Source organism: Falco rusticolus, chromosome 1, assembly GCF_015220075.1.
Source record: "Falco rusticolus isolate bFalRus1 chromosome 1, bFalRus1.pri, whole genome shotgun sequence".
Taxonomy (NCBI): Eukaryota; Metazoa; Chordata; class Aves; order Falconiformes; family Falconidae; genus Falco; species Falco rusticolus.
In genome coordinates this window covers 42,056,060-42,078,370 of record NC_051187.1, presented here as the reverse complement: position 1 = coordinate 42,078,370, position 22,311 = coordinate 42,056,060, and the positions used below count along the sequence as shown (strand labels likewise).

Below are 22,311 nucleotides of genomic sequence, written 5' to 3'. Positions count from 1 at the left end.
ACATTATTACCTAAGTGTGCATTTGGAGGTACTAGATCAGCTAATGTAAGCTCTTCAGCCAACAAGTATTATCAAGTGTATTTCCATTAGTTTCCGTTCCCCGCAATCGTAGGAAGGACGGCCTGTAAAATAGTGCAATTGCATTTACAATTGTTAATTACTGTAAATTCAGTGTTTGAGATAAGAGCACTTGCTCTCTCCAGGTCTTCTACCTGAGGTATCGCAGCTATTATGGCTTTTAGTCGGGTTTGCAGTGGCAAGGTCCTGTCCCTGGGGTTTCTCCTGCCTTACACCAGCGTGTGAGATCCAAGTCAGACCTTCCTGGCACTGCAGCCCCGTCAGGGCCAGGACTTCAGCGACTCTGGCACAGATCAGAAAAGCATGGGCCAGAAGCGGAGTGAGCTGCATGCAGTCTGGTAGATTAAATCAAGACACTTTCTCCATCTTTCCCTCTTCTTTAGATGACTTTGAGGACAAGTATTTCCTGCCTGACCCCACCTGTGGTTTATTGAGTAATGACATTCTCGTTAATGCATTTTGCCTGAGGAAAGCACCGTAACTTGGTTATTTTGGGGGAGAGCATGGAAATGGGATGAGAAAGCTGAGTCTTTAAATATCTTTTTTTTATTTAAACCCAGAGATTGGGGTAGGCAGCATGAAAAAAGCAGGTCATAGGCCAAATTCACTGTCATGTAGAGTTCCCAGACTTAGACATATTAATACTTCTTTTTTTTTTTTTTTCCTAGGGAATGGTTTATTTCCTAAAATGACACCCATCCGATATAAGCCAGAGAGCTAAACCAAGTTCTGGGACCTAGCTCACTTTCTTCTGAATGCAGATCTGCTACAGAAGTGTATATGCCTTGTAGAGATTTCTTTCTCGAGAAAAGCAGATAAATCCCACTCCAGTCCTAATTTAAACTGCTAGAAGTGACTTCCCAGCCTGAACTAGTCATTCAATAGGGTCAGCCATGAGGCGGTCCATCCCATTTTAAGCTAGTTGTATAGGAAAAGTTGTCTGACTTGCTTCTTGGCACCCCGTTTTTCTCCACTGAATTTAGACTTGCTCTAGCCCACCCTTCCGCATGACCAGGGAAGCTGCTGTGTGTGTGGGTGCCTACCTCCTGCATGCCGCTGCGGGACACGCACCAGCAGTACGCGTGCAAATGCTGGCTGTGGTCCCATTCCACTTCTGGACAGGCGTTCACATCCGAGATGTCTGCCAGCGTGCTTACAGGAAGGTACAAGACTGGCCCGGTGGCTGCAGCCTGCGCCTGGGGAGCGCTGCTCTGTGCATGCTGTCCCGGTGCCTCCTGACCCCAACCTCCTCGCCGATGCCAGTTTGGAATCTAGGTGGTCCAACGTGAACGGTCAGTGGGGAAGGCTGTATCACCGGGGTCCCTGTACAGACACTGAATATATTTTCAGGCCAAGCAGGTCCCTCTGAAAGTGATTTAATTAAAACTTCTGAATTAATAAGCCTATCCTTCATTAGTAGCCAGAGTAATAAAAGCAGCATGGAACTTCTCTTTAATGAAACAAAGCGTATCTAAAAAGCAAAGAGGAACGTGAAAAAACAGTTGTACTCTGCTTTTACTGCTATTGATGCATCATTATGACTATCGGGCAACTGCTGCCTTGTGTTCTAGTGAGGGAAGAAAGACTCAACAAAGGGTGTGTGTGTCAGAAATAATGCAATCAACTTTGAAAGTTAAGAGTACAAGTTTAACAGGAATAACTTGAGACCTGGTATTGCTCAGGTATTCTTATAGACCAGTACACCTCACGTATTCAGAGCTGATTGCTGTGAGACAGCTAACCGTTTCTCAGGAGAGCAGTGGAACAGATTGCCTAAAACCTCTTCTGTGTTTACCTTTGTGACTACAAAGAAAAACCCTAAACACAGAGATCCCTGAGCATGGCAGGTACTGAGACCCAGATCGCATCAGGCTTATCTTTAACTCTGGACGCATCACACACCACTAAGCACATTTTCCTAAAGTTTTCTGATGTTTTGTAGTTTTTCCCAAGTTTTACAATCTACTGTTACAAACCTAACACAATTGTATCTCCTGCACAGCTGGGGGTTCCCAAAGCTAGTTTTCTAAAGAAAATGTATTTTCCATCCACTGTGTCTATAATCCTCCCTACTGAGAAGGGTTTATGCTGAGCTACACTCAGGACATAATAAATGTGAAAGAAAAGGAGGTAAAGTGAGGATTTAAAGACCTGTATCAAATTTTATCACTGGAAGGTTTGGCGATTTTCTTCTGTTTAGCTCATTTTGGAGTTCATTTTTCACAGAAATCCCTGCATCCACCCAAGGGAAATATATATATTTTTTTAAAGCACCTAAATGGGTGAACTGGGCAGACTCTTAATTGTGTCTGAAAGGCTACAGTTGACACACACTGGAGACTTAATTATGTAGTGTGCAGCTCCATCTGTCAGCTGCAATATCTTTTGTTACCAAGAATTAGACTTCCATAGAAGATGATGTGACAGATTCAATTTGCTTTCACAAGGATAACTGTTATGTGGGCATTTGAATGATGCTGGAAATTAGAACAACATTTACATTCCTTGCGTAGACATCGAAATGCTATTTACAGCAAGGTTTGTCCAAACTATAAAACTAATATTGAATGGGTGGCAGCCGATACAAAGCTGAAATCCACGAAACAGTTAATTAAAATATCATTAAATGGAGGACAGTCTTACACAACACTGTCTGAGCAAAGATGCATCCATACACATGTAGAAAAATTCAGAAGAGTGTGTTTGTGTGGAAAGTTAATGGAGACAGCAGTTGTACTAACATTCAAGGGCTTTTATGGCAATCCTGATAGCAAAATAAAATTCCAGTCTGGGGGGGAGAGGGGATAACGTTTTCCCCTAAACCAGAGATTTTCAGTATTTTTTGACTTGTTTACTATAAAGTTTTTTCAAGGCTGATGTAGATTGCTGTAAAACTACTTAAGCTTACCTTTCTTCTATCCTTTGCCGAGAGTTCACAGATCACATCTCTGGATTCATTGCGAGGCAACAGTTACGCTGTGTAGCCGGGTAAATCCAGCTCCTGGATGCTTTAGCCTTGCTGCTACCCAGCCACTCATTTCGCTGAGATAATCCGATCCCTTACAATGGTGAGTCCATGGCCTCCAAGCGACACTGGCACCTGTGTATCACAGGTGAGCATGAAAGGACGAAGAAATGTTATTTTCAGAAATTACATGTGAACGTCCTTCAAGTTTTTGTAATCATGTTTTCTTAATATACATCTCTGTCCTGTTTCAGTTTGTGAAGCCCACACAGACTACATGAGAAGCAAAGCAACTGATGACAACATGCTGACATAATTATAAAGAGGAAAAAACAGAAGAGGGAAAAATATACTATGACAGATTTTGCTATTTGCTCTAAATGAGAGACTTGTTAATTAGAAAATGCTTTTCACAACTGATTTAATTTGAAATGGGGGGGGGAGACAAGACGAGACTCCTTTCATTTGCTTACAGGCTGCAACATATTTCAACCCATGAACAACCACATTATCCTTAGGAAGCTATACATTCATTATATAGCGGTGCATCTGGAATTCTAACCTGCCATTATGTCACCATGCAATATACAGTTTTGAAAAACTCCCTATATTTATCAGCTTCTGAATTCAATGGTTGCCCAATTATCTCTAAAACTGTAATAATCTTAGTTTAGCTGAAAAGCTTTTATTGAAAATCTACTAGTAATCTTCCGTAAATGTTCATCATAAACAACACTGCTAAATCATAAAAATATAACTGCTTGTGATTAATCTGGAGAGAGGCTTACATTAACATTCCATTTTAAATGGTCTCTCATCCCAGCATCTGATAAGTACTGATAAATTGAATTAGCTTACTTAGCGTAAGGCTTGCTGGGAGCTGGCTTGTAAATCTCCCCTGAATTTCTATTTTAGCATCCTGGCAAAAGCGTGAAAAATCCAACCCCAGACCAGATTTTCTGAAAATATCACCAGTTTGTGAGGAACCAACAAGATCCTGTGTCCACATCTTCTGAAGGCACCTCTAACCCTCATTTCACATTCGGCACCATGCAGGTTTTGCTTCCCAAAGGGCAAAGCAACCTGAGGCCAAGCCAACCATAACTGCATGCCATTGCAAGCCTACAGGCTCTGCTCAAACAGAGCCCCTTCCTGCCTGCTTGCAGCATTTACCCAGCTCTGCACGCTCCGGGCATTTAGATTTGCAATGTGTTCTACAGCTGCAAAACAAACAGGAGACATGACCAGGGAACCACCATCAGCAAAGCCCACAGCAGCCACCGGCAGGGGCACGCAGGAATGTGCCCTGGTGGGGAGCAGAAAGGCACAGCTATGTGGGGCTGCTCAGGAAGTGAGTGCTTACAGGGGCTGTGTTCCCATCCACATTTTGGTGGGTAAGAGCCATCAGAGAAAGCCTAGTGCTCGTTAGCATGGCAGGGGCTGCACAGTGTTTGGCTCCTCCATCGCAGAGCCATAGCTGAAAGGTAGCCGTATGTGAAGGATGGGAACGATGTCAACATTACGGGCTGGTGACAGCTGCAGCTCTGAACTGAGCCGAGTGAAACCATGACCCTACAGACTCCACTAACCATGTGCGGATGCATTTTCCATGCTAATTTGTATACTTTGCAAATACATAAAATACACCTCATCCTCTGCTACAATTCATTCATATCTACTTCCAGTCTGACAAACTGTATTGGAGCCAAGCTGAACAGAACTAATACTGGTTAATGAGATTCACTAACACTGATTTGAATATTACTCTCTTTGCAGCCTAACTAGAGCCTGAGAGCTGCTGAAGGAAATGAAGCAAATCTAATGAACATAAACCAGGGCATCAGTGCCGCATCGCTTAGGAAGGAATTGGCTGAAGTTATGCCTGCTGGAGCAGCTTGGGCGGCCGTGGAAATCCATTCCTGGTGGCTGTGCCAGGGAGGTGGGAGCTGCCGAGGGTCGCGATGGAGCCGGGCGCTGCCTGCTCAGCAGACGGGTTTGTTTAGCAGCCACACGGGCACCTTAATACCTTTCACATACAGATAACGTTCCTCGCTTCCCAAATGCACAAATCAAGCAGAAAAACACCTCCAAACAACTCAATTAAATCCCACCTAACTGACACCACGGGAGGCTTTTGACCGATGCAGAAAGCTGTGTTTTACTCAGTAAAACGACGTAAATAGCTTCTCCGGCACACCAGAAAATGCAAAAAACATGCAAACTTTAAACCACCATTTGGTGTTAAATACTTGTAAAAGCCTTTTTTCCTCAGATTAATATCTCACGTTTATCTGCTCTATACGTTTTGGAGACACGAGGAAAATTGCTTATTTCTAATAAAATGTAGCAACTGTACCTGAGGAAAAATTACTGTGTTATGAAATATTTTTCCCCTCTACACAGCCAATTTAGTTTTCATTTAAAATTCAATAACTGCATCATACTCAGAACCTTCCATGACTGTCATAACGACTTTGAACACAAGTATGCTGTAAACAAGGAAGATTAGAAAGACGTTATTGAGGTAATTTCTCCCCAAGTTCTTTCATACAAACAGAGAGGCATAAAATGGATGCAACAGTTAGCGTGAATATGATTTAGAAATAAACAGGAGAAAGGAAGCACTTTGTTCCACAGATACTTTGGCAATAAAAGCATGACTTCTCCTGTTTAATTTGAGGTATCTTTTGCTGCTTGGTGGAAGGAAACACTTTGTTGTTTCCTCACTGAAATATTGATGTAAGTGAAGACGACAAACGATATATATGTTGCTAGGAAAATGTTGCCGACTTGCTGTAACCATTCCTTTCCCCCATCAGGAGGGAGCAGAGAGCAGCGTGGCGGAGGCCTGCTGGGCAGGAGCGGCCAGCCCGCACCCCCTGGCCTTGCCAGGAGCAGCCACCTCAGAAGAAAGCACAGAAGAAGAGTCTTTCCTCTTTCTCCTTGCCCAGTCTATGAAGAAAATTTCTGTTCCTAGCACGTGGAAGGGATAGAACATCAAGAAGCGGCTCCCGTCCACCCGTGGCTCTGCTCTGCGCTGAGGGCAGCGGCCAGGCCTCTGCCCTGCGCGAGGCCCAGTGCCCTCCGTTTTGCAAAGGTGGCGGAGCTCCTGCAGCCACGTCCAGCAAGCAAAGCTGTGCACATCCAGCTACATCACCTGGTGTCATTCCCTGCGTAAAAGCATCTTCGCACTCAAGAATCATTCCTAGCATTTATATTTCAACTCACAACCACCCTGAGAGCTGAAAGGGAGCCAGTGCTTGCGGTGCACTGAAGGGCGGGTGCCGTGACACTAACTGGCCTTGCATGGGAGCTGCAGCTGATGGAAACCAGTGAGGAATTGAACAATTTTGAGGCTGCTTTTAGAGACAGCAACAAATGTGGATGTTTTTCTTCTGAGACCAGTTCAACAATATTCCCTTTACAAAGGTTTCTGGTATTTTTTCCATCTGATCATACTGCAAGATCAGTCTTTGCCTGGGTACAAATATTTCCTGAGCTCATGGGCTCCACAGCTGCAAGGAAATCCTCTCCTTTCCCATAGAAAACAGACACAAAACCCTCTAGAAACTTCTGAAAACCTTAAAAATCCTCTGAAAATTTTTAGTCTCAGTAAATTCCATTAACTTGTAATTGAAACAAGGCTGAGGCCCTGACCCTGCAGTGGCTCCTCAGCTCCCACATCCCTAGAACCTTGCCATTTCTAGTCACGAACAGCTGACCTTGCAGGTCTTGTAACACTCTGAGTTTATCAGAAAGATGATGGTATCTACAACTGGGGGAGTGGTGGTGAACAAACCCACCCCAAACAAAAAACCCAAAAGTGTGCATTTCCAGCGAAGCTGAAAATTGTATTATCATCATAAATCAACAAAGTTTATTTTATAATACTCTATTTTTCCCACGCCAACAAACAGGAAAAACCTGGATGTATTTCCTATGGAAACGCAATGTGACATGGATAAACCTTCTGTACTATTTCCTGTTGAACTTCTAGAGTAAAGCAGTTCATTATCAGTCTTCTACCAAGTCCCATTCCCCACGTCAGCACTCCTTATTCCTGGGGAGGGACACAGCCCAGCATGTCCTGATCCAATTATTTCCTCAGGACTTCTCTCAGCACACCTTAGACACATGCCAGGTGCCTGCTTTTATGCAGCAATGACATTACTGGTGTTTCATACTCTTATATTACAATTTCCGGGAAGAAGGTGAAAATTCATACTGTTGCTGTACCTCACTGTATCCAGCACCTGCAGCCAGTCCCAGCCATTGCTTCTGCACTTGCTGAAATGGCCCCTGCGAAACCTGCTCTGCTCCCCCTTCTCCTCCTCTGCTTTTCAGCTGCTCTTGAGATCACCTGCACCGTAACACACCTGCACAACAGATGCCCATGGGTGCTGCCACTTTGCAGTGGCAGAAAGAGAAGAGAAAAGCAGCCTGGGCAGTCAGCTGTGCTCAGAATACAGACTGCTGGTCAGCCAAACCCCCTGTCTTTCCCCCACTTATAGCATCCCCTCCCTGTGGGATCTCTTAAAAATGAGATGTTAGAATGGCCATTACAGTCAAGTTTTAACAACAAACCCTGTTCTTCCCTTCTCTCTCCAGAGCTGCACAACAGATCAGCCCTGAGCAGTTGCTTGCTCCCTGAAGGACTGTATGCTAGTATTTAACAGAAGCATGCAAACTTAGTTAAAAAAAATTCTGATTTGATTCTTGTCCTCTTGTCTAATCAATGTACTTCAAAATGCTGATAGTAATTTTCTAGGGTTTTGCCAGGTGATTAAGCTGGAGGAGGTCTCTGTATGCCAAACCCTGACTGTATTTATACCAGTCTTACTAGTGCTCTACAGATACAAGGCCACGTTAACAGCATTGACTTTCTGCCCTTCATTCATCTGAAATAAACACTTATATCCCAGGAATTGATAGGTCACCTGTGAGTGGAGGGAGCAGGGCATGCCCTTTTCATAAAGCTATGGCATAGGTGTCAGCAAGGAGTATGGGAATCTTCGGAAAAATGGACTTGGCAGTACTAGGTTAACAGTTGGACTCCATTCCAAGAAATACCATACTGGTGGAGTGAACGATTCAGAAGATTTACTGAATTTCCTTCTCGCAAAGTACTGGATCACATGAAAAAAAAGGCTGCTTAAATTTTCTGCTTACCTGAACCCCAATGCGGAATGGGGACATAAGGATTGTGAAAGTCTTGGTGATTCCATCCCATATGTGCAAAGATTTGGCATCTGCCAGATTCATGTGTTCGACTCCACTATTGTTCAGGATTTGTCACGAGTCAGCTGCCAGCCTCTGAAAAATCAAGAAAAAACCCTGCTATACCTCCTGGAGAACAGCAACATGTCAGCCACCAGTAAAAAAAGGCTTCTAATTTGTGACAGTTTTTTGCTATTTCCACACAGGATCTGCTATTTGCTATAAACACTTGTTCTTATTCCTCAGTTTGGGGGATGGATTCTGCTTGGTCTCAACGCCATGCTTTTGTACAAGAGGAAAGTAATTGTGAAAGTACTTTCTTAAAATGTGGCCACACCATGCTGATTCAAGGCTGTTGGTATTATGAGATAAAAGAATGCTGTTCAGTCTGATTAATCAAACCCCCTTATGCTTGCCAAAGCCTAATTATTCTCTGATCTACATTAATGACTTCAGAAAGCACAGTACACCTGGTGGGAGTTCTCAATGGGGAGCATTCCAGACTAAAAGGAAAACTCCTCCCTGTGTCATGAAAACCTAATTTGCTTATATCAGTAGAATCAATTGTTTTGTACAGAACTGCGCTCTCCCACATGTACCATTGGTTGTATCAAAAGATAATATATACACTTTTTACCACTATCAAAAAGCTTTTGTTTGATAAATAGCAAACTCCATCTCAGGGTGACTTTAAAAACCACATCATTATTGTATGCTATCGCTGTATGTAGCTTTTTATTGAACAGTCTGGCTGTAACTCACATGAGCAGAGACACACACCTCACAGTTCTCTGCATTCTCAGCGAGATGAATGAGCTGCTCATATCCTGGCTTAAAATTCAGCAAGAGATTAATTTACAATCCAGATCCAGAAACATTCACATGGATAAGGATGACACAGCACAACAAAAGAAAAAAAAATAATCTGTGAATAAAGCAATTCACCCCAGCTTTACCCCATCAAAAAAATCCTATCATTAAAGCGAAGTGTTGAAAGCATAAGGTCTGTGCTTGGGCAATGGGAACTCATCAGGAATTTACTGCATCCAATGGTACATTATGGTCATTGAATGGTGGAGACATCCAGGGACAACAGAAACATAGAGAAATAGAACAGAATAATTTTTTGCAAATCTACCTGGAACTGCATCAATTTATAACAGAAATTTTTATGACTGGCATAACACATGCATGGAAATGTGCGTGTGAGCACCAGACAAAACAGTAGAAGAAAAGTTTAAAGAATGGCCTGCATTTGTAACAAGATCAACCTACGGTAAACTAACCATGTCCATGGGGATCTTTCTTGGTCTCCTCCATGTCCATGGGGATCTTTTTTTGTCTCCTCCATGCTGCTGAGGATGCTCTTGGGAAGAAGGTAGCCTTTGCTCTACAAGAAATATCTGCTCAAATCCCAAAGCAAAGACAACAATTTTCTGTGCATCTGTGGACAAGACCACATTGACAACCCTCTAAATTTTGAGAAGCTGGTACTGTTTACTCAAGAAGTCAACAGAAGGAATGAAGAACAAAAAGAAGAACGAACTGCATTAAAATAGCTGTTGTCTATGCAAAACTCAGAAGAAGCAAAGAAACCCACATTTTGGTGTTTCCCTTGGGTACTGGAATATTTGAGGGCCCTAGAATAAATTGGTGCTGGAGTTTTGCAACAAAATGACAGACATGAGTTGTGTTTGCCAGAGAATCTTGGAATGCATCGGTTTCCCCGCCGTATGCAGAGAAGAGGAGCAAATCTGTACGGTACCCGTTGTCATTCAAACCAGAACATATCCTCCGAGGTTCCTGGTGCCCAGCTTCATGGTATCAGCTTCCCACAGTAGTTATTAAGCTTAATATCTGGAGGATCCAGTGAGAGAAGACCTGACTATTTTTTTTAAATAAACAAACTTTTCTGATTTAAGAATAACTGAAAACAAGTAGTGGTACATGTCTAGACAAAACAATATGAATTTATCCTGACCACCAGTTCAGACTGAAAGAGCCCAGAGGAGCTTCTGGGAAGTAATCCTCCCTCTGGATTCATTGGTATTATCACACACTATCACATACAGCTTTACTTAAAATCCAAGTTTAAGCTATAACTACAGAACAAAGAACATCTTTACAGCTCAAGTCCCAGAAATGGTATGATGGTTATTTAGGCAACCATACATCATACACAAAATCAGGTTCACAGAGAGATTTCAGGACATTACAAAGATTTAGTCAGAGCTGTTTCTTCCTGCCCTTCTTTAGGCCTTGGAATACTTCATACCCATTGCAGCTTTCAGTCTCCCACCCTCCTCGCTGATGGGCTGGATCCTGGGACCAGGAACTTCCATGGCGAGGTTGGAAGAGCAGCACACAGTGCTTCAGAGCAGGACTGAAAAGACCATCACTTTTTCACATCTGTGTACATGACCTCATTTTTTTTTTTTTTTTGCAGGCTGCCCCCTCCCCCAAGGCTTTATTTTAGGCCCTTTGAATTTTTACACCCTGGGCATAATCTGTTCAACATATCCATGGGTCAGACTCCGTGGCTATACGGGAGTATGTGGCCATGGGAAAGCACAGCATCTGGAAGAGAGGTACAACTTCGCTGGTTACAAACCAACCTTATCCATTCACAGCAGTGCGGCATCTACGTAGCTACATATATATACGAGTGCATGTAACAGCCGTGAATCTTGTCCTGCCAGCCCACTGCTAAGCTTGCCCAGCTGAAGGGACCAAAGCTTTAGTTGATACCAATCTGTTAATGGGACTTCACTTACTTGTAACAGCTCTGTTATGTTTGCTTTGTATTATCATTTCCCCCTCACTAAGAAAGAAACTCAATTATACTTTTCTCTGCTTCAGGCGTAGCTAGGCAGCAGGCAACTCCCTCAGTAAGCCCAGCCATTTCAAATACCTCCTCTCACACGCAGATATCTCACATAACAAGTGTTACTTTTATACCCCTCAAGAGGTGCAGACACAGTCATTAATCTTTCTTTCATCTCACAGAATGCTAATAAAACAATCACCTCCCTATCCCTGAATTGGGTAGGTCCTAATTAACATGCTAATTGGGCAGATCTTCCCTAATGGCTCCCAAACCTCAGCAGCAATATGTTAGATAGAAAAGAGTTACCTAAAAGATAGGTAGAATTAAAAAAACGGCAATCTAGAGCACAGTTTGGATAGGTAAAATACTGAAACGGACCTTTCTGCTGTGCGAATTAAAATTCTCCACCTCCCTGTGCTACAGATCACATATTTACAGATTCAGCGCTTGCAAGGTTCAGAGCAAGAGGCATTTTGAAGGTAATATACAGCTATAATAAAGAATATTATTCAAGCAAAGAGAAACAACATACGAGTAACAATGAAGTTTTTAAATATATTATTAAACCTGTTTATTTTAATATCTCTCTAAATAAATCTGGCTTTATTGTCTGACACAAAAATGTACAAGTTGTTGTGCAAACCCAGCAATGGCAGCAGTTCTGGCAGTTTGTATTCACGAGCAACTTCAAGACAGATAGTTCAAGTCTTAATGGAATTAGTCCACTGAGGCTAGTACTGTGTTTATGCAGTTAGAGGCTCAATATAATCAAATTTCTATGCATTTGCTTTCTTTCCTCTCTTAAAATAGGACTCAATAATAATTTAAATCCCCCATTAAGCTAAAATGAAAATATTGGCAGATGCCATAGGAGTCATTGTTCTAAAGTTTTCTTTCACGCTCACCTCATAGATAAAAGCAGAGGCTTTGTTAGTAAGAAATTAGAAGGTTTGGATCTTATAAAACAAAAGCTTTGACTGGTCTCCCTTAAAAGCTCTGCCACCGAAGTCCCTGCAGTCGTGGCCTTACCCTACTACAGCTGCACACACAGGTGATGAGCACAAGCACACCGGAACATGGCTCTACAAGGCAGCATCTCTGTAAATACCACGCATGCTGCCAGCCAGCGCAGCCTCACGCCCTGATGTGTCAGTGAGGACAAATTCGGCGTGTCAGGACTACATAGCAGCAGCTCATGCCAGTCTGGGCAACAGAGACAAAGCTGAAGCGTGTACTTTGGTCCTAAACTGGAAACCTCAGAGGAAAGCCAGAGGATTTTTTTCATAGTGTGCTTTTGGAGCAAGCAGAAGGAGAAAGAGTGGCATGGGGACATCACGGTACTATTTTGTACAACTTTCTGGACTTTATTTAAGTTCATTAAAAAAGCCATGAAAAGGAGTCAAAACATTCACTGCGATATTTTGTTTTCTCATGCAGAACAATTTTTCATCAAAAGGTGTTTTTTTAATAAGATGCCAAAAGCTGAAACGAAATAGTTCTGTCCTGATTTCTGCTAGCCTTTCCAGTTTTAGTTTTTATGACCCTATGACCCTTGTTCACAAAACCAACATTCTTTCCTTTCCGCACCCCCACCCCCCCTCTTTCACAAGGGCTGCAAATAAAAAATCTCCACCTATTCATATGTTTTTCCTGCATATGAAAAGAGGGACTGTCACCGCAAAAGTGTATTTGTTACCCAGTGTGCAAAGTCAAAGAATACGAGCCACATTGCTGTATAGATACATTCACTACAGCACAGGATTAAAGCTATGGGGGTAGGTCTACCCATTTTTCTTGGGTTTCTTGACGTAATTTAGCAAGTTGTCTTTTTAACATCTGATTCATTCTTTCTACTTTTCCACTAGACTGTGGTCTCCATGGAATATGGAGTTCCCATTTATTTCAAGAAAGGCAGAGACCCAAGGAACTATTTCAGCTACAAAATGAGGGCCTCTATCTGACGATATTCCCTCCAGAACTCCAAATCTAGGAATTACTTTCAGCACTATTCTTACTACCTCCTTAGATTTGCTGCTGCAACAAGGGAAAGCTTCAGGCCAACCTGAAAAGGTATCTACCATTACAAAAAGATACCTATACCCATAAGTCTTGGGTAATTCAGAAAAATCTCTTTGCCAGCATTCCCCAGGAAAACAACCTCTCCAGATGGGGGTCTTTTCCCAATTTTTTTTATTATTTTTAAGACAAATTGAACATTGTTCGACAAGTTCTTCAGCAACCTATTGCCTTCTTGGTCCTATGGCATATCTTTTGATGTTCAGAACCAATGCATCTGCTCCCATATGAGTGTCTCCATGTAATCATCGTAATTATTCTCTCATAATCAGCACTTCTACTACCAGAACCAACCAGCTTTATTCTTCTTGCACTCCAATAGTTTGGCCAATTTAGCTTCCTTTGCTGAATACTTGGGCTAAGGCAGCGCCTAATAATAATCTTAAGTGATACTTGTTTGACTGTTTCATCTGTCCTTCAATTTCCTCAGGCAATGTTTGTAACAAAATAATTGAGGGATTCTTACCTTGCCAGTACTTCTAATCCTTTGGCTAAGGCATTACCAATTAGTGTTGGACTATTCTTGAATCCTTGAGGCAACACGGTCCAGCACACCTGCACCTTCCTTCTAGTAGCTGGACTTTCCCACTCAAAGGCAAACAGTTCTTGGGTCTTAGTTTCCAATGGGATATGGAAGCAAGCACCTTTCAGATCCAAAACTGTAAAATAAAATCCTTTTCAGAGACATTAGCAACAACGTATATGGATTAGGAACCACCGGGTGTACATCCACAACCTATGTGGTTGATCGCTCCATAAATCTTGAATCAACCTATATTCCTGCAAATGAGGCTTATTCACTGGAAGGACTGGGATATTATATTTGGAACTACATTTGTGTAACTATTCATATCATAAGAAATTATTTATCAATGGTTCAAGAACAATTCTCACTTCAAGTTTTATAGGACACTGGTTTTTCCTTACTGGTTTTGAATTAGGCTTCAGCTCTACCTTAGCTAGAGTTACACCCTTAGCAGTTCCAGGTTGTTGGGTGGCCCATACCATGGGAACCACCCAAGGAAATTCTAGAGGCAGTATTTCTTTGTTCATCTCACTGTCAGCACCCTGTAGTAAATATAACTGTGCTTTCCAACATTATCTTGTGGAATGTGAATTTGAATCTAATTTTTGACAAAGGTTATTTGAGCTCCCAATTTACTTAATAAGTCTTGACCTAGCAGTGTCATGGGACATTCTGGCATATATAAAAATTTATGTGTTAAAATTCTATTTCCAATTTTACATTTCATAGGAAGTAAGAAAGGTTTTACTGCTCACTTTCTTGTGGCCCAAATCACTGACATATGGAATTTACTTAATGGTCCTTTACAACTTGTTACTGCTGAGTATGTTGCTCCTGTATCTACTGAACATTTATAGCCTCATTCTCCAGCTGAGCTGGAACCAGGGGATCTGCTGGGGAGGTATCTGTTCGATCCTCCAGTCCCCTTTACTCCGAATCGTAAGTTCCCATCATCAACGAATCTGCCTCAGGCACCTGCCTCTGAGGTGTTTGAACGGTCCTCTGCTCTAATTTCGGACACTCATATTTCCAATGTCCTTTTTCCCTGCAATAAGTACACTGATTTGGACCTACGGGATCAGAATTTACTACTTGACGATTAGAAGCACACAGGCCTCCTCCTCCTCCCCGGGCACTTTTTCCTCTACCTTGTCCTTGATACATGTTTCCATAATAGCAGCAGCAAGTAAAGCAGCTTGAGCCTTTTTGTTTCACCCTTTGTCTTTCCTCTTTTTCCTCATCATCTCTATTGTTGTAAACTTTATAGACAATTTCTATTAATTGAGAATAGACATTCCTCCTGCTCCATCCACTTCCTGTAGTTTTTTCTGAATATCTGGGGCTGACTGTATGATAAATAACATATTAAACATAGTTTTATTGTCTTCTGCTTTTGAGTCTAAATCAGCATATTCTTGTGCAGTTTCACACAATTTTTCAGGAAATGGAGAAGGATTTTTGTTTGCCTTGTTTTAAACTGTATAACTTAGAGACATTTCTTTGCTTTGGAACTCCATATTTTATCCCATACAAAATAAGTTGTTGATATTGTTTTATCATTGCTCTTCTGAGAGGCAAATTTGGATCCCAACCTGGTTGTGCTTTTGACATAAATCTAGCAGGATCTTCCCCAGCATTTTGACTTTCATTCTCCTCTTTAGCCTTTTCCAAAACCAATCTCTTTTCCTCTGGCATAAAGAGGGTATTTAACAGTGTCTGAATGCCTCAGCTGCGTACATTTATTCCTAAATCTCATTATCATCCTGTAGAGGGGAAAACAAACCTATATATGGAGCTTCATCCCATTTGTCCTGTTGTCTACAGAACAACATTAACTGCATCCAAAAAAGTGCTCCATGATACTGGTCGATCATACCTACTGCTGTATTAAATCAAAGAGATACAGTAGGAGTCTTGAATGAATGTAACTGTGCTCCTACTCCAGACTGAGTTTGATAGAAAGTCAGCTGAGGTCTTAACACTGATCGATCACGCAGATCCTAGTAGGCTTGGAGAGGTCACACTAAAATACAGGCTCTTCCTCAATATATACCTGATTTAGGCTTATGAAACTTGCTTTAGTTGTTTGAGAGAGAAAGTAAAGACAATGGAGACTTTGCTTATTGGTCAAAGTGCTACTCACCAAACAGAAACTTGTGGGAAGATTCCACCTATAATCAAGATCTGGGGCTTTTGTATACACACAGAAAACAAATCGGACAAGTAGCAAACTCAGTAGTCCTCTCCTCTTAAATAAATGTAGACAAACAAACCAGACCTGATCAAATGAACTTCAAAGAGGTCATGGCCCGTGAGGGTGCAGGGCTCTGCCCCAAGGCGCCCGCAGCAGGAGGCAGCCCCCCACGCAGCAGCACCCACCCTGATCCAGAGCAGCCCAACAAACGCCTTTCTGTACCCCAGCTTCTCCAACATGCCTGTGCAAAACAGCAAATTACTGAGCTGCTTTCCTCCTGGTAGCACCTCTGGGGTGTTGCAGCATGTGCAGGCTCGGACAGGGCACTGGGAGGATGAGAAGGGTTTTACGAGCACAACTGAATACCTCAGCCCATTCTTGTACCTTCAAGGGACAGCAGGAAAGAGAATATCCCCTTGAAGGACAGCCAGGAACAGCTGGGTGTGCTGGCATCACGTGGGCTATTGTGAAAGGAAGCAGCAGAGATCTTTCATACAGCTTTGTACCTGTGTTTGTTTATAAATACCTCTATCTACATCAATATACTGTTCTTTCTTGCTGTATAACCTCTTTGAGAGTGCTAATATTTCTGTGTACTGCACCACGGCACTGTGCTGTGGAAGCTCAGCATGAAGGAAAGGCAATCAAGGAAAAAGGCTCTCAGGCGTAGGCTTAAAAGCAATGTAGCCAGAGACAAACAGCTTCAGGGTGAGGTATCTTACGGGGTCTGTTTTCCTGACAGAAATACAGTTCCTTCAGCTGTATTCACATCTTCTGCACACTTTCATCATGGTCCAATAATATAATAAATCCATCTTAGATAAATCTGCTGCAGCTGTGAGACACAAAGCACCGATCCAGTATAAATTTGCTCTGCTGATTCAGATTTGTTAAAAAAAAAAGAAAACGTTGACAGGTTAACTTTTCACTGGCAGGCTTTATGCTGGATCACGTACCATCTGTCTGAAGCACTTGAACATTTTCCGAGATCCCATACCATCTTCAGCTACCAGAAAATAAACATATGCTCCTCATATATTTTGGTTAATGCAATTGCATATCCATGCCTGATTTGGTTCCAATCTGTGTTGCTAGGTGGTCCTGTAAATGCATGGATCTGGTATAATGGCCAGAGAATAACATCTTCAGCCTTTGCTGGAACAGTTCCAGAACGTATTGCCCCAGGGCAAAGTCTCTGGTCTAAGCAGCGGGGCAGGAGAGTGTCAAGGTGGCAGGAAAAGTTATTCGTGATCTGGAGCCAAAATCATGGTGTTCTGCTTTGAGAATGGATCTGGCCTGAAACCCAAAGCTGCTGCTGGCTTTGCTAAGGTTGGACCGTTACATACATACACTTTAGGTAATAGGGACTCAAAGTATTTAAAAGGCTTAAAAACTGATCATCTTGCCTTTCTTGAAAATACCCTTTTACTCACTGTTTCAGAATTGCTTTTCTCTCTTTCGTCTTTTTTTGGTGCTTTTCAGAAACCCGTTTTAGCAGAGTGATCTTTTAGCTGCCTGCAAAGAACAAAGTAAAGAGAAGAAACTTATGATTTGTAACCTTTTCCAAACAACAAAGCAGCATGTAAAACATCTCCTGATGAGACCTGGGTCTTGATCCCCTACAAGCCACCCCTGCTCAGCCCAAGGTGAAACGGTTCTAGGTGAGCTCAAAAAGAGCCCAAGAGAGAAAAGACTGCTGAGCCCAGCTGAGGGTCTAACCTTGGTCTTTTTCAGATGACCTGTTTATTGAAGTTGCTATGTGGAGTGTAATACATCAGTGGGTTTTTGAAAATTCACTGAAGGATGTGTGGGCTGAAGGCATTAAGGCTATGTAAATGGAAATTTTCTTTCTAAAGAGTGAAATATGCTGATTTTGCTCATTGCTTCCACATAAACGAGTGACCAAATGAAGAGAAAATAGATGAAGAAAAAAGTACGCATAATAAAAATGTGTACATGCTTCATCTAAAATTCATCACCTCCAAAGGTTCATCACATAATTACTTAATCTTGAACAGCTGCATGCACAATAAAATTTGCTTGCACTAGGTCTGAAGAGAATTAATGTTTCCTGAGAACTGTAACCTAACCAATACCCTCCAAATGTTCAGCAAGTGGCAACTCCAACTGAAAATGCCACTAAAGTACCTTGTATTTAAAAGGACCTACTCACACCAGATTGATCCTGAGCTGACTTCTGCTGGTTTTAATCATGTACTTCATTGTATAGTAGCAAAAGCCTGAAGAAGCAATAGAGCTACCACATACACAAGTTCATTAATGAATCGGATCCAACCCATGCATTGCTCCGCTCACAGCCATGAGAAGCTCCGTGTCACAGCTGACATGTTTTGCTCCTGCTGGGAGCTGAGGAGCCACTAGACAGGCCCCATACAGGAGACTTTAGGCACTGTGCCTACTGCAGTGCCTCAGTTTCCCTTGCTTCCCAAAGCCTCTACAGGCAAGTCAAAGGGCTGGGGTCTCAGGCAGGGTTTGGGGGGACTGCTCCTTGTGTGTGGAAGGAAAGGGAAAGCCTCAGTAACCTTTCTGAGGCAGAACTTTAAAAGAAATATTCACTCCACCCTGTTCTTTCAGTAACATCACTTTTGGGCTGGCAGCAGGATTTGTTCCAACATGCCTCATTTTTTTTAACTATCTGTTCCCATCAAATTTCCTTGAATAATGTTTATTACCGGGTCACCTGCCTTGAAATGGGAGCTGCAGGCGATGTACCGACCAGACCGAATTGCTGTCCTAGGCCACTAATGTCCTACAACCTCTGACCTCACTCGCCTTCCCTGCAATGCTGTCGCTGTAAGAAATTCCCCAACTACCAGTAAATTATCCTCCCTCCCTCCCTCCCCTGCCTCCTGCTTGTACAAACCATACAGCAGGAGACTTTCTTTGTGGCTCTGAAGTTAGTGGAAAGACTCCCACTGACTTTGCTGCAGTGACAATTGGATCAGATGCCAGATAGGTGTATTGAAAATTCACAAAGCGCCAGTTTGGAAGCACTTAACAAATGTCACCGTTTACTCTAGTAAGAGGAGCTGCTTGCCAAAGATTCAGCTCCCATGGTGAACAAAGGGATGAGGGATGTCCTCCATTTACCAGGGACAGACACCCTTCCCAGCACCAGGCTGCCCGTTTCCATGCTCAGCTATGAAATAAAAGACGTTTCACAGTAATCACAGGACCAAAGACTGCTTTTCCTCTCTCCAAACCTGAACGAGTTCAAAATGCTTGGGATGACAGACGATGACATCCGTAGTCAGACAAGATGGGTAGCAGCCCATGTAGTTGTGTAATGAAGCTCGGTTTGCAAAGTTTTTATTATGGAGAAAAACCAGCAGGATCTCTTATAATTGGAAATGAAACTAAATGAATGCCACTGCCTTTATTGTGGCAGCAGAATTCCAGTAATGCTTAGCAATTGCCGTGTTTGTAATGTAAATATACTACTGTCACTGCGCTGAAATAGATTTCTTCTTTTTCCCTACTCATCAAAGTCAAAAATTTGCTCCAGCTGCTGCCGATCAAGAATTTGGAGAACATTACCCAGGCTATTAGTATTCTGCACACACTGCCAGGTGCACAGATAACTCACTGGCATCTCTCTCTCTCAATCCAGTTAATTAAATCGTGGCTTGATTGGGTTCAACAGACAATACAAAATTTTTCCCAGTTTGAAATGTTTTGACCTACCTTGGTGAGTAAAAGAGTGATAAGGGACATCTTTGCAAGAAAAAAACAGGTTTGCTAGTCTCATCTGAATCCGTGTTCAATTTTGTGAACATTCAGCTTCTCTTTTGCTTCCTTACTCATATTTCCGTTAGTGCTGCAAGACAAATGAGCTAGCAGATACTGCAAAAGGTCAAAAGACAGATAGCAAGAGAAATTTTAGCATAACTAGATTTTCTTACCCATTGCACGGTCCTGCAGTGCACAAATGGGATTTCTGCTCAAGCTGTGGTCTCAAACGGGAGCGCTCCAGCTACATTTAACAGAGCAGGCACTGCTGAAGAAATGACCTGCGCTGCACCACGGGTCCCTCCAGCTGGGTGCTCTGCCTCCCCCAGCAGCCATCAGAGAGCACTTCTGAAGGCTGCAGCGTTTCAGTCTAAAAACCAACCTTATGATTTAGCATCAGGTGAAGCACAGGAACCCCCAAAGACAGGCAGAGCCCTTGGTTTGCCCATTGAATTCAGCTGGAAGGGAACCCACTGTAAGGGAAACAAAGGAATTTTACAGCTGAGAAAACCTTCTGTGCTGTGCAGAACTGCCAGATTATTTTTTACGGAAACCCACTTTTTTATGGGAACACAGCACTCTTGTGCTTCCTAATTGTCCATAGGGTTTTGCATTTGCCAGAGGAACCATGGAAATCAGCTACCACAGTGGCTGTGCCAGACAAACCCTCTTTCCTGCTGTGTCTTCAATTTGTTTCTCTCTTTCCCCAGCTGACACTTCCTAAAATCCCTGCTTGCCAGGCTGGGGTGAATTACAGTATCGCTCTCAGCCCAAATCTCAGGTCATAGTCCCACCTCCAGCACAGCTGCAGCAACGCTGAGCGAGCTAATGGAGAAATGCAGAAGGCTGAGACCCGGAACCTTGCAATCTTGGCAAAACCTGAGGTGTTCAACAAGCATTGCCTAGAAAAGTGCAGAAGGTACAAGGGGACAGAACAGAACTGCGTTGTCAGCATTTGCAGTGCTAACAAGTCTGCAATTTCCCAGTGGTCTTGCACAAAACAGTCAGGGTGAAGGTACCTTGAAGCCCACGTGAAGGCTGGCTTTGGCCAATGCATGCATTTGCTGCCTGGTTTTGTGATCAGATTTGAACCTTCAGCCCTCCCATCATTGCGTACTTTTCCATTTATCATCCCCCCCGCCCCCCTTTTCTGGACTGCAACAGGACAAGATTGACAGCTGGTGTGAATCAGCACACCTCCAGTAAAAACAGCAGGGCTGCAGTGCTCAACTGATTTCTCATCTAGAAAGGGTCAAGAGATCTTACTGTTTTGTAAAATATTAGGCATTACACAGTAGGGATGAATTTGACTGATTCTGACAGAGCTGAAGTCCCAGTCATTAAAATCTGTATAATATTTCCAATTTCCTTGTTTATCAAAAGCTAGTGTTTCCTAGATACTCACTGAGGGTATTTTTTTTTAACAGACACCAGCCTCAACAAATAATTGTCAATCCAATGAAATTTTATTTAACAGGCTCTTGAGTAAAGCCTGCTCTTCCAAATTGTTTTTCTGTTTTGAGCAAACTTCAGTGGAGGAAAGGCCAGCTCTTTGCACTCAGCTCTGCTGCATCAACTGCCATGTGCTAAAAGAAAAAGCCCAACCCCCCAAAAAAGACAGGCTACAAATCAAGAGTTAAGAGATTTCAGCTGCATTCAGTTGTCAAACAGACTCTGGAGTATTAACAGATGCAAACAGTATGTATTTTGGTGCAATTAATATAGAGAAGGAAGATCAATGATGCAGAGTTAAGCATCAGATTCTGAATTAAATCCTGTTTTTATATGCTTGACTGAGGCGTGCTTTATTGCAGCATGACACTCACCTGCACAGCTGAAGTTCAGGGTCTGTCAGCAATTTCCAGCCTACCTCAGGTCTGCTTCCCAGGGCAGGAAGGAGGGCTGGGCTGTAACTCAGCTGTAACCGTTCTTGAGTCAGTAGCTTGGCAGACAAGGTCTCCTCTAAGGACAGTAGTGTTTGTTCTGCTAATTATTGTTCCAACTAGTCTGACCTTTTTAAAATTAAGGAAAGTTTGAAAGGAAAACTACACGCAGGTCGAATTTTCCACAATTTCAAATGATTTCTTACAGCTGGAGATACTGTGCTTTATAACCACGAGTGCAGAACCTGGATGAGATGATAAGAACATACTGAAAATTAAGAACATGCCCCTGCAGGTATTTGATACTAAGACCTTTAGGTTGCTGAAATCATGAAGATGCCGGGGTGTAACAATTCAGCCTGGATCACTGTTGACTCAAAGTGATACATCTTTGTAAACAGCACACTTGTGTTTTTTCAGGTAGACTAGAAGCAATGCAGTAAATAAATATAGCACTTCTATCAGCAACATTACTTCTGCACATTTTAGAAATTAATATGGTAATTGGAAATTGTTCAAAATTGATAACCACAAGTGAATAAAAAGGAACTGATGTGAGGCAATTTAAATGGAGAAACCATGGAACAAAGAAAAAGCAACAATAGAATTTTTTTGGTACATAAGCAAGTTTTTCCTTAAAAAGTGTACGCAGGTACAAAAATAGAAAATATGCAGGAGAAAAAGTTGGGAAATATTTGGACCAAGGGACACATAAGATTCATCCAGCCATCTCTTTGGAGTCAGAAGAGATGAGCATTAATTCAGTGCTAGCAGGGAACCATTTCTGACTGCATC

The 22,311-nt window shown here is 42.4% G+C and overlaps 1 long non-coding RNA gene across 12 annotated transcripts in view; it reads right to left on the bottom strand.

Annotated features, from left to right (window-relative positions):
- LOC119142916 overlaps positions 1-17,746 on the bottom strand; it is a 42,226-nt gene extending 24,480 nt beyond the window's left edge. For 9 of the 12 annotated variants that reach the window (XR_005102504.1, XR_005102512.1, XR_005102507.1 and 6 more), the window contains exons 1-5: positions 9,547-12,645; positions 8,213-8,356; positions 2,987-3,178; positions 1,122-1,443; positions 11-122 (exon numbers count right to left, since the gene is read on the bottom strand). This is a non-coding gene — a long non-coding RNA (uncharacterized LOC119142916). Of the gene's footprint in view, positions 1-10; positions 123-212; positions 362-1,121; positions 1,444-2,986; positions 3,179-8,212; positions 8,357-9,546; positions 12,646-13,629 lie in introns of those variants that run through there. The other 3 variants (XR_005102502.1, XR_005102514.1, XR_005102503.1) reach the window with 3 other exon arrangements.
- Between the last annotated feature and the right edge of the window lie 4,565 nt (positions 17,747-22,311).